This window comes from Crocuta crocuta, unplaced genomic scaffold (genome assembly GCF_008692635.1).
Source record: "Crocuta crocuta isolate KB4526 unplaced genomic scaffold, BGI_CrCroc_1.0 scaffold1544, whole genome shotgun sequence".
Lineage (NCBI taxonomy): Eukaryota > Metazoa > Chordata > Mammalia > Carnivora > Hyaenidae > Crocuta > Crocuta crocuta.
This window is the reverse complement of record NW_027530906.1, coordinates 22,314-39,685: the sequence shown is the minus strand read 5'-3', so window position 1 is coordinate 39,685 and position 17,372 is coordinate 22,314. Positions and strand designations below refer to the sequence as shown.

At 39.7% G+C, this 17,372-nt stretch overlaps 1 long non-coding RNA gene across 1 annotated transcript; it reads right to left on the bottom strand.

The window, feature by feature from the left end:
• Positions 1-5,074: 5,074 nt before the first annotated feature.
• Positions 5,075-12,691, bottom strand: LOC144236058 (uncharacterized). The gene is made up of 4 exons (XR_013336400.1): positions 12,490-12,691; positions 12,315-12,391; positions 10,822-10,911; positions 5,075-5,630 (listed from the first exon to the last, which is right to left on the bottom strand). It is a non-coding gene; the product is annotated as an uncharacterized LOC144236058 (long non-coding RNA).
• Between the last annotated feature and the right edge of the window lie 4,681 nt (positions 12,692-17,372).

Below are 17,372 nucleotides of genomic sequence, written 5' to 3'. Positions count from 1 at the left end.
ATAAACTGAGCACCAGTTAATGACGGAGACCGCTGTAATAAGCAACTCCTTCCTCCTGACGGCCACTGTCAGAGATACTGTAGATCCTGAAGATGCTTGGAACCTCAGGAGTCATTGGTATGAGATTGTGGGGCCAGAGGGGCACTCAAACCATTCAGGAAAAACGGCCCAGGAGTGTCAGACATGCAGCCACAACCACTATTGCTCTCCTCTACTCTCCATATCCTGGAGAAATGTCCCTGTGGTAAAAAATAAAGATACACAGGGGCACCTGGGTGGCTCAGTCGGTTAAGCGTCCGACTTTGGCTCAGGGCATGATCTCACGGTTCGTGGGTTCGAGCCCTGCGTCGGGCTCTGTGCTGACAGCTAGCTCAGAGCTCAGAGCCTGGAGCCTGCTTCATATTCTGTGTCTCCCTCTCTCTCTGACCCTACCCTGCTCGCGCTGTCTCTTTCTCTCTCTCTCTCTCTATGCTCGCGCTGTCTCTCTCTCTCTCTCTCTCTCAGAAATAATTTTTTTTTAAATGTTGAAAAAATATTTTAAATAAAAACAAAAGATACACAGGTCCAGATATTGTTAGGGGGATTAGGGAAAGGTCAATCTAAGAATAACCTTTGCGTAATAACGGTCTAAGAAAACTCTTAAATAGTATTTTAAGATTATTGTCATGTCCACAGTTAGTGCTATGCTACTTGACCCTTCTTCCTCCCAATCTACCCTCCACATTACTACTGGGATCATTTTTCTAAGATCAAAAACTCATTATTTCACTTCCCTGATTTAAATTCCAGACTTCTTCACTGCCTTAAGGGATAAAGCCTACACCCCAACACAGCAATCTTCTGTCCTCAGGCCTTAGGTTTGGCCTCAAGTTTCCTCTTTCCCCTTGCTTTCTGTAACAGTACAACTCCGGACAAAGCAAACCACCGGTGGAGAAACATAATTAAAAATGAGCTCTTCCAAACCAAAAATCCTCTCCACAAAGGTAGTAGTGAAAGAAAAGTGAATGAACATTAAGCCAAAATGGGTTGCACACCATAGGCTATCCACTGAGAAACTACAGAGCCAGAAAGGAATCACCCCCTTATCTAGTCAAGGAGTTACATCCCATTACAGACATGTTTTCAAGATAAATGATAACCAGTCCTCAAGTAAGAGAACTCATGGCACCTTTTGTCATTCATAATTCCTCCTAACTTTATAGTGTAACTGGGGAGACCACCTGTGTTGACTTTATCTATAGGAGAAACAAATGTTTCCTATCTTTACCTCAAAGAGATAGTTTTGCAAATTGGAGGGAGATTCCCTGAAGGTAGGCTGTGACCTCCGCTCAGGAATGAAGATCTGGGACTTGATTGCCCTTGATGTTAGCATTTCAAAGAGGTGGCTCCCAGGTCCTTGAGGAAGCATGGAGAATTGTGAGGCTACTTTAAGATTATCAAGATTTACACACACTTGAAAAGGACACCGAAAGAATTTTTTTAAGAAAAGGGAGAGATGAGGGAGAAGTCTCCACTTATTTCTAACAAGGAAAATTAAGCCTCTTTTTTTAAAAAGTTTATTTATTTTGAGAGAGAGAGAAAGAGCGTAAGTGAGGGAGGGAGAGAGAGATAAAGAGAGAATCCCAAGCAGGCTCTGCACTGACAGTGCAGAGTGGGGCTCCAACTCACAAACCAGGAGATCATGACCCAAGCTGAAATTCAGAATCGGACACTTAGCCAACTGAGCCACCCAGGCGACCCCCAAGCCTCTTATTTTTAAGTTGTGTTTGCCCTTATATCACCCATGTTTCCCAGATACATACCATGGTTTCCCATACATTTGTGCCCTTTTCACTCCACTTGAAACACCTTCCCATCTCCTTCCTCCTTTTCTTGCAAAACTCACTAGTCAAGGAGTAGATCAACTATCAAGTATTCCCTGAGGTCTTCTTTGGCATTACCAGATACCACTGAGATGCAGCTAATATTTACTTAGTGCTTATCAAACCTCAAATTTAATTGCTTAAATTAAATAATGCTTAAATAATCTCAAAGCTCAGTAGCCACCTTCTGTACCCTTCTGATATTGTCTGTATTCCTCCTCCATTTAACTGGGCTTCTCAAAGGCAACAACCAGGTCTTGTTGATCTTGGTATCCCTTATGATGCCTTGAACAGTAGCCACACAGTAAATAAGTGCATAATAGATTTTTGGAGAAATAATCAACTAGGGCATCAGAGCACTTTTATTATAAAAAAGAAAACTTCATTCAAATAAAAGAGATTTATGCAGTAATAAAGGGAAATTTCACAAATTCCGACTGTAGGAAGAACAACTGGTCCTCGCAGAACTGGAAAGTTATCAAATAGCATGTTTCTCCTCTTTCTCTGTGTACGTCTGTGCCTCTCTCTCTCTTCTCTTCCATTCTCTGTCTCTCTCTGTCTCTTTCTCTCTCTTTCTCTCTCTCTCTGTCTCTCTCTCTCTCCTCCAGTCTCTTCTCTGCAAACCAGGTTTCTCTGCCTACTTGTCACACTCCAGTGATAGATCAAGGCTACTCCCAGAAGGGTATTCTTATCCTGAGTCCATATCAAGGATAGCCTGCACAGAAGCACCTGGAAGCCTTGGAAAACATAGATGGCTGGGACCCACTCAAGAGTCTTTGATTCAGTAAATATGGGATGAGGTATGAGAATTTGCATTTCTAACAAGTTCCCAAACAATTCTGATAATCCGGGGACACGGTTTAGGAATGATCTACTTGAGAGGTGCCTGGGTGGCTCAGTCAGTTAAGTGTCTGACTCTTGATTTCATCTCAGATCATGATCTCCCGTTACATGAGTTCAAGCCCCACATAGGGCTCTGAACTGACAATATGGAGCCCGCTTGGGATTCTCTCTCTCCCTCTCTCTGCCCCTCCCTCACTTGTGCCCATGTGTGTTTTCTTTCTTTGTCTCTCTTTCAATAAATAAACAAACTTTAAAAAAGGGAATGATCTACTTGACCTTCAGGCTTGGTTCCCCACAAACAATTGACATAGTCACTGGGCCCCAAAGCCTGATTCTCATGAGAGAAAATTTGATTGGTGAGTCAAATGTTCATCCCGGTAACATTCAGTGGTGTCCAAAAGGCTGAAGTCACGTGGTACATATGAAAGGTTGCCTCTTGGAGGCTGTGGGCTGGGAAAGTTTTCAAAGGAGGTGGATCGCTATTACAGTCACCCCTATGGTTCCTTTTTAAGCTATAAGAATTTCCACACTGAGAGGCGCCTGGGTGGCTCAGTCGGTTAAGTATCCGACTTTGGCTCAGGTCATGATCTCGAGGTCTGTGAGTTTGAGCCCCGTGTCGGGCTCTGTGCTGACAGCTCAGAGCCTGGAGCCTGCTTCAGATTCCGTGTCTTCCTCTCTCTCTGCCCCTCCCCCACTTGTGCTCTGTCTCTCTCGCTGTCAAAAATAAATAATAAAACATTAAAAATATTTAAAAAAAAAGAATTTCTACACTGNATAACCAATAAGGCCAACAAGGACAGAATGGCCTATTGGACATCTCCAGCCACTCATTTCAAAGTACATATTTACTCTCATCCCTAAACTCCTAATATCTCTCAAGCACGTGGCTCCCCCATCCAGTTGTCCAAGCCAGAACCCTGGGAATCACCTCTGACTCCCTGCCTCCATATCCAGTCTATCAGTCTATCAAGTCCTATCAATTCTATCTCTGAGTTGTTTTCTCTATCCTCACTATACCTGGTTAGTTGAACTTGACAGCCTGCCTTCAGTGTCGTTTTCCTCCAAGGTCTTGTTCTTCACAAGACTTCCCAATCTCATCTCTTGGGACAGCCGTTTGGGGTCGGAAGCAGCAAAAGCTAAGGCCTGTCATCTCCAGCTGATGCAGCTGCAGGCCCATCTACCTCAGAATGTCAAACAAAAATTCTCATGCTGTGTGTCCTGTGATGGAATATGAACAAAGATTGGGAAGCTCTCATCTAAAACACAAGTTTGACTATATAACTCCTCTGCCTAAAACCTTTCAATCACTCCCCATAGGTCTGGGAATAAAGCCTAAACACACCTTACAACAGTCTGTAACATCTGGCATAATCCAGTCCCCATCTCCCTCTCCTGCCTCATCTCTTGCCACTGCCTGCCTTGTACTTGCTTCTTCAACAGCAGGTAGATAGATATTTGTAGTGTCCAGAACATGCCCTGCTGTTTCATGCCTGCAAACCATTGCTCATGCTTTCCTTTCTGCCTGGAATGTCTACCCTCCCCTTTTTTTTTTGCCTGCCTAACATCCTTTGAGACCAGGATGGTCTCAAAGCACCATATCCCTCAGGAAAACATCCATATCTGCTTCCCACCTCCACTAGTGTGCCCCTCTTTGAAACTCTCACAATACCTTCAGCAAATAACTGTCATTGGATTTACCACACTGCATTAGAATATTGTCCGCTTCTCCCACTAGCCTGGGAGTGTCACGAGTGCAGAGTCTATGTCTTATACATGGCAATATTTCCAGCACCTAACACAGTGATTATAAATTATTATCATACATCTCAACAACAACAAAAATTAAATGACTTTATTCAAAAATGGACAAAGAAAGGACTTAAACAGATATTTCTCCAAAGAAGATATACAAATGGCCAATAAACACATGAAAAATGCTCAACACAATCAATCATTAGGGAAATACAAAGCCAAAACTACAATAGGATACCACTTCACACTCACTAAGATAGGTATCATTAAAAATGGATAGTAGTGTTGATGATGATATGGAGAAATAAGAACCCTTGTGCATTGGCTGGTAGCCATGTAAAATGGCATAGTCATTACGGAAAAGGGTTTGGCAGTTACTCAGAAAGTTAAACAGAATTATATGAATCAGCAATTCCACACCTGGGTGTGTACCCCAAAAATTGAAAGCAAGGACTCGAACAGATACATGTACACCAATGTTTATAGAAGCATTATTTACAATAGCCAAAATGTGGAAACAATCCCAGTGTCCATCAACAAATTAATGGATGAATAAAATGTGGTGTGTGTGTGTGTGTGTGTGTGTGTGTGTGTGTGTGTAAACATATANTTTGGCCTTTAATAGGAATGAAATTCTAATGCATGCCACAACATGGATGAGCCTTGAGAACATTATGCTAAGTGAAGTAAGCCAGCCACAAAAGGGCAAATAATGTATGACCTCACTTACATTAGGTCTCAGAATAGGCAAATACATAGAGACAGAAAATGCAATAGAGGTTACCGGGGACTAGGGGGAATAGGGAGTTATTGTTTAATTGGTAGAGAGTTTCCATTTGGGATGGTAAAAAAGGTCTGGAGCCAAATAATGGTGACAATTGCACAACATTATGAATATACTTCACTGAATTGTACATCTTAAATGGCTAAAATGGTAAATTTTATTACAAATATATGTATACACACACACACATATATATAAAAGCATATTTTTTTAAATGTAGTATCATGGAGCACCTGGGAGCTCAGTCAGTTGAGTGTCTAACTTTGGCTCAGGTCACAATCTCGCAGTTCATATGTTGGAGCCCCACATCAGGCTTGCTGGTGTCAGCACAGAGCCTACTTCTGATCTTCTGTCTCCCTCTCTCTCTGCCCCTCCACTGCTTGTGCTGTCTCTCAAAAATAAATAAACATTAACAAAATTTTTTTTTAAAAATAAATAAAAGTAACATCATGTGTTGAATGAACCAATCACAAAGTGCCCTTTTGTACTCTTTGGTAACTTTAGTTTTGAGATTTTTTGCAGATCTCTTTTTTTATTTGAATTTTAGTTAACATCCAGTGCAATATTGGTTTCAGGAGTAGAATTCATTCATTCATCGCTTAAATACAACACCCAGTGCTCATCACAAGTGCCCCACTTAATACCTATCACCTATTTAGCCCATCTCCCACCCACCTCCTCCATCAACCCTCAGTTTGTTCTCTGTCATTAGGAGTCTCTTGTGGTTTCTCTCCCTCCCTTCTCTTTCTTCCTCCCTTCCCATATATTCATCTGTTTTGTTTCTTAAATTCCACACATGAGTGAAAGCATATGGTATTTATCTTTCTCTGATTGACTTATTTTGCTTAGTGTAATACATTTTAGTTCCATACACATCATTGCAAATGGGGAGATTTCATTCTTTTGGATGGCTGAGTAATACTCCATTGTATATATATATATACCACATCTTCTTCACTCATTCATAAGTCATGGACATTTGGGCTTTCTCCATATTTTGGCTATTGTTGATAATGTGGCTAGAAATACTGAGGTGCATGTACCTCTTCTAATCTGTATTTTTGTATCCTTTGGGTAAATATCTAATAGTGCAACTGCTGGATCATAGGGTACTTTTACTTTTAGTTTTTTGAGGAACCTCCATACTGTTCTCCAGAACATCACAGATCTCCTAATGGTGTTTCATATAATTAACCCCCCCTTTTTTTTATACTTCTCCTGTGGAGAATAAAAATAAATTATCAGATGTAGATTCCATTATAAAAGACCTTATAAACCAAGAGAGGAAAAAATATGTTAGAGTTAACTCTCATTTTGTGGCAAATAATAGAAATTTAGTCAAATCAGTGCAGCAGCTGGGAAGATACCCCACAAAATAAGTATAAGGAATTTCTATTTCTCCAATTCAAACTGAATTTTCTGAGTCTCCATCTGATGGACTGATAGAGAATTTAAAACTTTTCCCTCTTCCTCCCACCAGATGCTCATTCAAGGTCCTTGAGGGTTTTACACAGTCATAAACATTCACAAAGAGGTATTCTGGTCTTATGTCCACACTATTCAGTATGTTCATTATCCAAGCTTACATGTTTCTTCAAAAGCAGATGATTCAAACATATTTTTGTATGCCCATGCTCATAGCAGTATTATTCACAATAGCCAAAAAGATGAAAGCAACCCAAGTGTCCATCAATGGATAAATGGATAGACAAAATTTGGTATATCCATACAATGGAATGTTATTCAACCTTAAAAAGGAATGAAATTCTGACATGTGCTACAACATGGATGATCTTTGAGAACATTATGCTAAGTGAAATAAGACATTCACAAAATGACAAATACTGTATGATTCTACATATGTGAGGTACCTAGAGTTGTGAAATTCAGAAATGCAGAAAGTAGATGGTGGCTTCCAGGGGCTGGGGACAGGGTAATGGGAAAGTATTGTTGATGGCGACGTAATTTCAGTTTTGAAAGATGGAAAGAATTCTGGGGATGGATGGTAGTAATGGCTGCACAACAATGTGAATGTACTTAATGCCACCAAACTGTACAATTAAAAGATGATTAAGATGGTCATTTTCTTCCAGCTTTATTGAGATATAATTGACATATAACATGTGCAAGTTTAAGGTGCACAATTTGATGATCTGATGCACGTATATATTGCTAAATGTTTACCACAAAAGGTTAGTTAACATGTCCTTCACCTTATATAATCGCCATTTTGTTGTCATTGTTGTTATGGCGAGAACATTAAAGTTCAATGCTCATAGCAACTGCCAAGGATACAATAACGTATTGCTAACTATAGTCACCAGGCTGTACATTATCTCCCTAGAACTCATTCTTCTTATAATTGGAAGTTTGTACCCTTTGACCCATTGTCACTCCATTTCCAATCCCTCAGTCCCTGCAATCACTATTTTACTCTTTCTGTGCGCCTTATGTATTTTGATTCTATATATGAGTGGTATCACACAGTATCTTTCTCTGTCTGACTTATTTCACTTATCATAAAGCCCTCGGGGTCCATTCATATTGTTGTGATGGCAGGATTTCCCTCTTTTTACGACTGAATAATATTCCATTTCTTCTTTACCCATTCCTTTTAAGACGGTGAATTTATGTTATGTGTCTTTCTCCACAATTAAAAAAAGAAAAAGTAGGCGACACTGTTGCTTCAATGCAAGCATGAGCACAAGAATCCTACTTGTAACACAGGGAGCCACAGTTCCTAGAGATGAACCTCTCTAATTGTACCACACAGTCATTTCTTTCTGAAGTTCTGCCATAGTCCTCAGAGCACTGAGAGAGTACAGGGCACACAATAAAATAGCAACAGCTTCCTAATTGAATGTCCTTCCCTCTGTTTGGTCCTCTAGGTCTGCCAGGAATTTTCCCAAATCTCTTTTTCAATTTGCCTTTTTTTGTCTTTTCCACCCCCAATCCTTCATCTCTATTCTTTCCCCCTGTGGGACTATCCAGAATAATTCTTTAAATGGGGCAATGCTTTAAAAAAAATAAACAGCATCAACAATCAGGATGAGAGTTAGCTTCTCACATGTGGCTCAAAAGCAGATCAGACATGGCAGAATAAATATGAGAGGAAAAAACATCTATAGCACTGAGAAAAAAAAAACCCACAAGCTGCTATCTGTAAGTAATCCTTGGCATAAGTAAAATGGGGGGCACCTGGGTGGCTCAGTCGGTTAAGCGGCTGACTTCAGCTCAGGTCACGATCTCCAGGTTCATGAGTTTGAGCCCTGAGTCAGGCTCTGTGCTGACAGTTCAGAGCCTCTCCCTCCGTCTGTTTCTGCACCTCCCTCTCCCTCTCTCTCTCTCTCTCTCTCAAAAATAAATGAATGAATGAATGGAATGAATGAATGAATAAATAAATACATAAAATGGTAACAGTAGAACATTATAAGGATATAATGTCTATTTGCCAGAGTTCTTCTGGTTATAAGTGACAAAATTCAAAATAAAGATTGTTTAAGTGGACATAATAAGTCAAAGAGTTGAAAGATCCAGGGATCGGTTGGCTTCAAGCACAACTGTATGCTGGTGCTCAAGCTGTGAAGTTAGGGATCTACCACTCTCCTTTTCTCACCTCCAATTCCCTCTGTGTTTGTTATTTGAAGGTCTACACTTACATCTAACTAGATTAGGAATCTAAAAGAAAGTAGAGTACTAGTTCTAATTTTTTAAGGATCCTCCCTACTGTCTTCCACAGTGGCTGCACCAATTTATATTCCCACCAACGGTACACAAGGGCTTTCCTTTTCTCCACATCCTCACCAGTACTTGTTATCTCTTGGGGTTGTTTTTTTTTTTAATATTAGCTTCTCTAACTGATGGGAGGTGATACCTCATTGTGGGTTTTTTTTAAAAATACAGTTGACACACAATGCTACATTAGTTTCAGGCGTACAACACAGTGATTGGACAAGTCTCTAGTTTATGCTGTGCTCTCAAGTGTAGCTCCCATTTGTCCCCATACAGTGCTACTACAATACCATTGACTATATTCCCTATGCTCTACCTTTCATCTCTGTGACTTACTTATTCCATAACTGGAAGCCTGTATCTTCCAATCCCCTTCATCCATTTTGCTAATCCCCCCTACCCCCTTCTCTCTAACAACCATCATTTTGTGCTCTGTATCTGATTCTGCTTTTTGTTCGTGAATTCATTTGTTTTGTTTTTAGATACCACATATAAGTGAAACTGTATGATATTTGTATTTCTCAATCTTATTTCACTTAGCATAATTCCCTCTAGGTCCANCTGGGTAATATTCAAGTGTGTGTGTGTGTGTGTGTGTGTGTGTGTGTGTGATCACATCTTCTTTATCCATTTATCAATGGATACTTAGGTTGGTTTTATACTTTGGCTACCATAAATAATGCTGCAATAAATATAGGGACGCACATATCTTTAAAATTAGTGCTTTCATTTTGTTTGGGTAAGTACCTACTGAATTGTTAGATCATATGGTATTAATACATTATTCACAATCTCCAAGACATGAAAACAACCTTGGTGCCCATTGGTGGATGAATGAATAAAGAAGATGGTGTGTGTGTGTGCGTGTGTGTGTGTGTGTAATGGAATATTAATCAGCCATGAGAAAGAAGGAAAATGTGCCATTTGCAACAATATGGATGAACATTGATCGCGCTATACTAAGTGAAATAAGTCACACAGAAAGACAAATGCTGTGTGATTTCAGTTATATGTAAAATCTAAAAACGTTGTCATGGTAACGAAGTAGAATGATGTTTGCCAAGGCCTGAGGGGTGAGGGAAATGGGGAGGTATTGGTCAAAAGGTACAAATTGTCAGTTTTAAGATAAATAAGTTCTGAGGATCTAATGTAGAGCATGGTGACTATAGTTAATAATATTTGAAAGTTGCTAAGAGAGTAGAGCTTTAATGTTCTCACCATAACAACAAAAACAAAATGCTAATTATGTGAGGTGAAGGATATGTTAACTAACCTATTGTGGCAAACAATTTACAATATATACATGTATCAAATTATCACACTGTACACTTTAAAATTATATGTTATGTGTCAATTCTTTCTCAATAAATTTGGAAAAAATAAAAGAAGAGAATGCATTGTTCTCAATAGTTACAGCTCANGTGATTATATCCGCTTAGATCACATGCCCATTCCTGAAGCCAGGGGATAGGACATTCTAATTGGTCAGGTTAGAGTTAGAGTTTATGCACCTACTCTTTAACCAGGGAAGGGGACATCTCTGCTTAGAAGTTGTAGATTGAAAGAGAAAGAAAGAGAGAGAAGGAGTGAGAGGCAGCAAGAGAGAGTTGGTCCCTCAAAAGGAAGCCCAAGTGCTGTTTGCAGAACAATTGGGAATGTATGTTGGACAGACAAAAATAACATACAGACTTGATAGTCGACCCAATTTACAGAAGGTCTTCAACTAATATAATGCCACTATACCATACACAAATGAAAGTGTACTCATCCTTCTAAATATAAAGACAATCCAAGTTCATATATCCCAAGTGCACCCAACATTAAGCCCAAGATCCTTCAGTGACTTACAGTCATCTTGAGCAGGTTTTGATGTAGCTCCCCATGATTTCATATCTATAGGTAAATGGTACATTTGACCACATCCAAAATAGTCAGTGTCTAAAAATAGAGGGAAAACAGGATGAACTAAATCAAACCTCCTATTTGGAAATACAAAAAAAATTGATACAATACATGAAGATTGCCAATCAATATCATATTGATTTATGTATCATATACATAAACACCAAGAACTCCTCGGCAGTAGAGTGAGTTCTTGGTCAGCCCAGCTGGATGTCTCAGATGTTCTCCAAGATCATCTCCCTTGTGCATTGTCTTACTTGCTACTCCTGAAAGGGCATTAGAGACGTTTACCCTTCTGAAGTCTACACCATTTCAGAAACCCTCTTCCTGAGGATGTGAGTTCAGTGATGTAGGGATGGCCTTAGGAGTTGAAAATCAAAAGGCTTTGGGTTTTTTGGCCAGGCTTAGCTTTTCTGTAGCAATGCACTTCCTAGGGTATAGCCAGCATCCTCATGGCCCAGGATGGCTGACTAAACTCCAGCTATTATATCCAGATTCCAGGCAGTAAGATGAGAAAAGGTGAAGAAGGACATGCCTCCTTCTTTTCTAAGGAAACTCCTCAGAAGGTCTATGAAACACCGTTGTCTATGTTTCATTGACCAGAACTTAAAGGTATGGCCATGCCTAAAAATAAGGGAGGTTGGGAAATGCAGTCTAGTCTTTTATTGCAAACAGTAGTGTTCTCAGATAAATATTGGGAATCGGTTACTAAAGAAAGAGAAAAAGAGATATTGCAGTAGGCAACTAGCATTCTATATTCTACCACAGTAGATTTTGGTTTAAATTATATGTCATGGTAAAAATGTGAACTCATGTCCTTGAATCTTCACACTAGTCTAGATGTTTCTGTCCTTGAGCAATAGGCTAAAGGACTCTGCCCAGGCCCTTAGTCCCTTAGTTAAATGACCTTTATCTTGACTTTTGCATTGAGGTCACAAAAAGGTCACCCCAGGGTAAAGGAGACATAGCTAATATTCTTTCATTTAAGATGCATCTGAGGTATTGGCCCTCCTTTTAATAGGAGTAAGCCCTTGGGGGGGTACCAGGGGGTTCTGGATTTTCTCAGGCTCCATTCTAATGCTCCACTGTGTTTCCTTTTGTATATTTTTTTGTTTTCTTTTATCTTTTTTTATGTTCTCAATGTCTGCACTCTGCCCATTCCCCTATCTCTAAAATAACCTTAGTGAACTATCACTCATAACTAGATCACAGTCAGTGGGGTTTTCCCTTGGTCTGACAGTGAACTGTTAAGAGAACCTACTTGAGAAAGACATAGACCAACATTTGTATCTTCAGCTATGGCTGCCAATTCCTTGCCACTGATTATACCAGCTTCAGTTTTGAGATACAGAAGCCATTTGCTTTTAAGTCTTGTAAGTCTCCAAATTATGGAACGATTGGTCAATTTAGACTATAGTCCACAGGCAGAAAGCACTTACCTTAGAAACGCTGTATTTCTTATGTTTACTTGCAGACTTTCTCAGTTCTTGTTTGAGTTAATTCCTCTCTTGCAGAACTTTGATGAGAACAACAAGAAGTAAGTAGTAAATTTCAACATCCTGATTTTTCCCTATAATTTCTTCTAACAGTACGGCCATTTCCCTCTACACTTACTCATTCTTCTTTGTTCAAAACAACTTTCTTTGTTCCTCTGAGCTTTCTGCTAGTCCTATCAATTCTTGGATTAACATATCCTTGGATTAACAAAAGTAATGGGACTCAGTAGAATCCCTGAGTTCCAAATTCAAATTTCCTAAGGAGATAATCTTACTGATTCCATTTGGTCAGTTGCCCAGCCATCATTAAATTAGCTATGAAGGGGGCAATGATTGGGTACTATGAATAGAGAACTCTCCCCCTGCTGTTTTGGACTCTTATTCCCAAGGTAGAGATTTTATTGTCTGGGCAGACAGCTGAAAAGTTATGTCCTACAGATGCAATCATAAATAACTATGATGCAAGATAAATACCACAAGAAAGATAAGGATTAGATGCCATACCAGCATAAAGGAAAATGAGATTTCTTTCAGTCAAGATGCTTCGTGGAAGTAAAGATGGAGGCAGAGATTGGAGTGATATATCTACAAGGCAAGGAATGCCCAGGATTGCCAACAAACACCAGAAGCTAGAGGAGGGGGAAAAAGAATTCTCCACTATGGCTTTCAGAGGGATCATGGCCCTACTGAAGCCTTGACTTTAGACTTCCAACTTCCAGAACTGTGAGAGAATAAATTCTTGTTTTAAACTGCTCAGTTTGTGGTGCTTTGTCACTGCAGCCCTAGGAAACTAATATACACTCTAAAGTGGCAGATACCATGTGCCCCAAAGCCCTCTCTTACCTCTGAGGGACATCTTAATTAATAACTTCACCATTATAAGCAATGACTTCACATGGGTGAATCCTCACTGCTACCCATTCCACCCCTGTGACCTCTCATTCCCTTTAAGGATCTTTTCCTTGTAACTTATTTCTTAGCACAAAATTATATATAATATAGTCTTTCTAACATTATAATGAAAAGACCTTACAAAACAACCAAATTACATTTGGCAATGATGGTTTATTGTGTAATCAGTATAAATGGTACTCCACAAACTTGGGTATGGAAGAACTATCACATTTCTTCATTTCCTTTAAGCCAAATGTATTTCAACTGCACATTTCTGTGCTGCAAGGCTGGCAAAATATTAAATTCCAATCACTTTCTGGAGCTTTCTACACTCCTTAGGATCACACAAACACTCAGGAGCTTTGTGTGGCAAGTGTCAAATAGGGAGAGAATTTCTAATCGTCAGGCCATCATGCCTTCTAGTCCAAGCCTGCATGGTGCTGTTAAAGCAAGCAGTTGCACCTCTTCCATGCCTAGGGGAAAGCCGCAGAACTTAAGAATCTTGCTCCTAAAGTTGACCACAGATACAGTACCTCCAGGGCTTCTGCCAGGAGGTGGCCCCAGATCTTACTACTCCCAAACTGGCAACTATCAGTTCTTCCCAAGGCTTGGAGAAATCTCACTTCTTCTTCTGTCTACTCTAAAGTCAACTACTTCCTTCCCCTCCTTTGAGCACAATCCTTACAATATGCTTAATACGACAGACTTTGGACCCTGCAACACAACCCACTCTCTCTTCACGGAAGAAAGCATTCCATTCTTTTTTGGAATACAAGAAAGGGAAAGTAAAGGAAGAATAAACACAGTATCTCAACAAATTACTCTGCCTCACTTAAGTGCCAGAATAAAATAACACTAAGAGCTTATATTTTTTTGATCACTTACTATGTGCCAGCCACTGTTCTAAGTGCTTGATGTGTAGTAACTCATTTCAGACTCACAATCATCTGATAAGTACTGTTACTGTTGTTGTTTTCCAGATGGAGAAACTAAGGCACAGAGAGTTGATGTCACTAGTAGAAGGTCATAGAGCTACTAAGTGGCAGAAATAGTATCTAAACATAGACAGTTTGGCTCCAGGGACTGCACCCAACTTTATGCTCTTCTGTCTCTAGATGGAACATTTCATCTTCTTTTCCACGTAGATATTTTAAAATCAAGTAATTCCTAGATTTGGATTATCAAGGTTCATTCAGAACCTCAGATGTAGCTCCTTCTTCCCTACCTCTTCTATATCTATAGGGCCTCTAAGAGCTGGGTTTCTCAATAATCCACCACAAGGACACATAACCCTCTTCATGTCTATTCTATGGATATTAGCCCTTGCCATCAGTACCTTTTAGTATAGGGCACTATTATAAGGCAGTGTTTCAAGCCAAACAGTCTTATAGTAGGCTTTGATAATGTGCACATCTCTGTTTCAACCTATCATGGCTAGAGTTAACTATATTCCTAATGTTAGTCATTCTCAGTGCATATGGCATAGGCTCTAGTAACTTTATACAGAAAGAATCCTAGGGCCAATCTCTTCATAAAGGGGCTGTGGGAGTGGTAGTCACGAAGACTGTTCAAGACTACAGGCCAGGGTCATTGCTAAAGAATGAAGATGTGGTAACTTTGACTGGAGTTTAGCAAGTATTCTAGTGTCATAGGTCACTAGATAGTAGGTCAGGCCCTCCTTTCCATGCACCTTAGGCCGGTGAACAGCTGTCTTTTTCAGAAAGAACCCTGAGCCAGATAATAGACTCCAGTGGTGAACAAATGCCTTCTTACCACAATTACTCCTTCAAGTACTAACTATGGCCTTGTGTAAAAGTCCCTTATAATCAGTAACTTGATAATGAAACCCCTAAAGACAAATGTAAAAGATGTCTCTGAGTATATACTTGTACCAGTCAGAAGGACTCTAAGTTAGGAAGTCAGAGCTTTTACCTGAAAATATGAGGAGAAGATGAGACCTGATCAACACATTCATAGCTTTTCTGGTACATAAGTGGGATCCACCCAGATGGGTCCCCCAGAGCTATTAGGTGCAGAACTTGAGTTCTATATTTAATCTTAAATTTTAATATACAATATTATGCTTTCTTATCATTGCACAATCGTAACCATGACATGTTAGATCTGGAATCAGAATCAAAGATAAGACAAGCTCAGAGAAACCAATGTTAAACTTATAAAATGGAGGCCAATCAAAAAAAAATTCACTGTGTTCATTGGACAAGAAGTCTAGGCAAGAAAAGTAATTATAAGTAGTTAGTCCACGGTTCCGTCCCTTTGCTGTTCTTTAAGATGTAAATTGTAGACATTTAAATATTTATATCTAGGATTTTTTTTTCATCTTCCTGCTTAGAATCCTTACTAAGATTGGACCAGTTCATAAGATCAGTAGAGGATTTTTCAAGTCATGCATCAGTGAAACTCCTCCTATCTGTGATTATGTCAAATCCTCTATATCCTTTTATGTGCATAAACTTAAGTGGTTGTCAAGGTGAATCAGCCTGTAAATGTCTGGGCTGGAAAAGTGCCCTGCCTCTTTCTATGCTTCATATTTACTTTTCTTTTAATGCTTTCATCCCTGTGAGCTTCTCCGTAAGTCTTCTCTTCCTTCTCTTTAAAAGTCTGAATCATGTATTTCCTTCAAGGCTCAGTTCACTGACCAATGATAATAATGACATGTTAGATCTGGAAATACCCTCAGAGCTCTCCAGAGCCCACTCACTTGTTTTATAAATGAGAAAACTGAATCCCAGAGTAAGGAAGTGACCCAACTACTAGTTCTGAAACCTAGGTAATCTGAGTCCTAACTTGGTGTATTTCTTACCCCTGCACACCAACCCAGGAAGCATCAGTCATCTTCCTTTGCCCGGCTATATTTACAAACATTTGAAAAATAGATATGGAATCAAAGACAAAAATATTAACTTTATTGCTGATAAGGCTTGGAAAATGTGGCCTGGATCTGAGGCCACAAATGGTTTCTAATACTTGTCACTTCAACCTCCTCCACATCAAACTGGACTGACTTGGCACCAAGACAAAGAACCAAGAAGCCTAGGCCCAGAGCAGTTACCACATGGCAACATTGTGGTGGGGGAAGACAAGTCTGAGTCCCACACGTTCAATTTTTCTTCCTGATCTCACCAAACATATAAGTGACCTCTTCTCTTTGATAAAAACAGTGAGTGAAAGGTAGGGAAAAAAAACATAAACTCTATTCAATATTTATAAAGAGGTGAAAGTTCCACTTTTATGGACCAAGTTTGGAAGACATGAGGAGGAAAATGGATCTGATGATTCTGTTCCCAACAAGTTTGTAAGTGACTCAAATCTGAGGCTATGTTTTGTCAGTAGATACAGTAAATGAACAACTGCTATTTAAACAGAGGGAGAGGCAAACCATAAAAGACTCTTAAATACAGAGAACAAACCGAGGGTTGATTGGGAAGGTAGGGGAGGGAGGGAAATGGGTGATGGGCATTGAGGAGGGCACTTGTTGGGATGAGCACTGTGTGTTGTATGTAAACAACGAATCATAGGAATCTACTCCAGAAACCAAGAAACCAAGAGCATACTGTATACACTGTATGTTAGCTAACTTGACAATGAATCATATTTAAATAAATAAATAAATAAATAAGCCCAACATCTTATTCCGCTCCTTGATTTCCCTTTGGAAAATCACAACTCCTCTTAAGTCATTAATGTAGTTGTACTAGAGTGGATACCCTTACCTCATCCTTCACCCAGTTCCAGAGGTGAATATATGACCTAGACCAGACCAAACAGGCACAGCAGTGGATTTAGAAATGGGCAGGTTAAGACAACTGTACCAATATGAGTCAAATTGAGACTCTGCTGGAATTATGAAGAAAGAAATGGCACTCTTTACTGGACTTATTAAGCCTGGAAAACGTGAGCCTGAGGTTGCTGATTACCATCTTTGTCATCATGTGAGAAGAGTCTGCCTAATAATGTTGCAAACATAGGGAAAAACAGAGCTGAGACACAGACAATGACAGAGGGAGAAACATGGGGAGATCCTAACGATATCACTGAGCCCTAGTACCCAGTTTTTCCTTAAACCAGATTGACCTGCAGACTCTT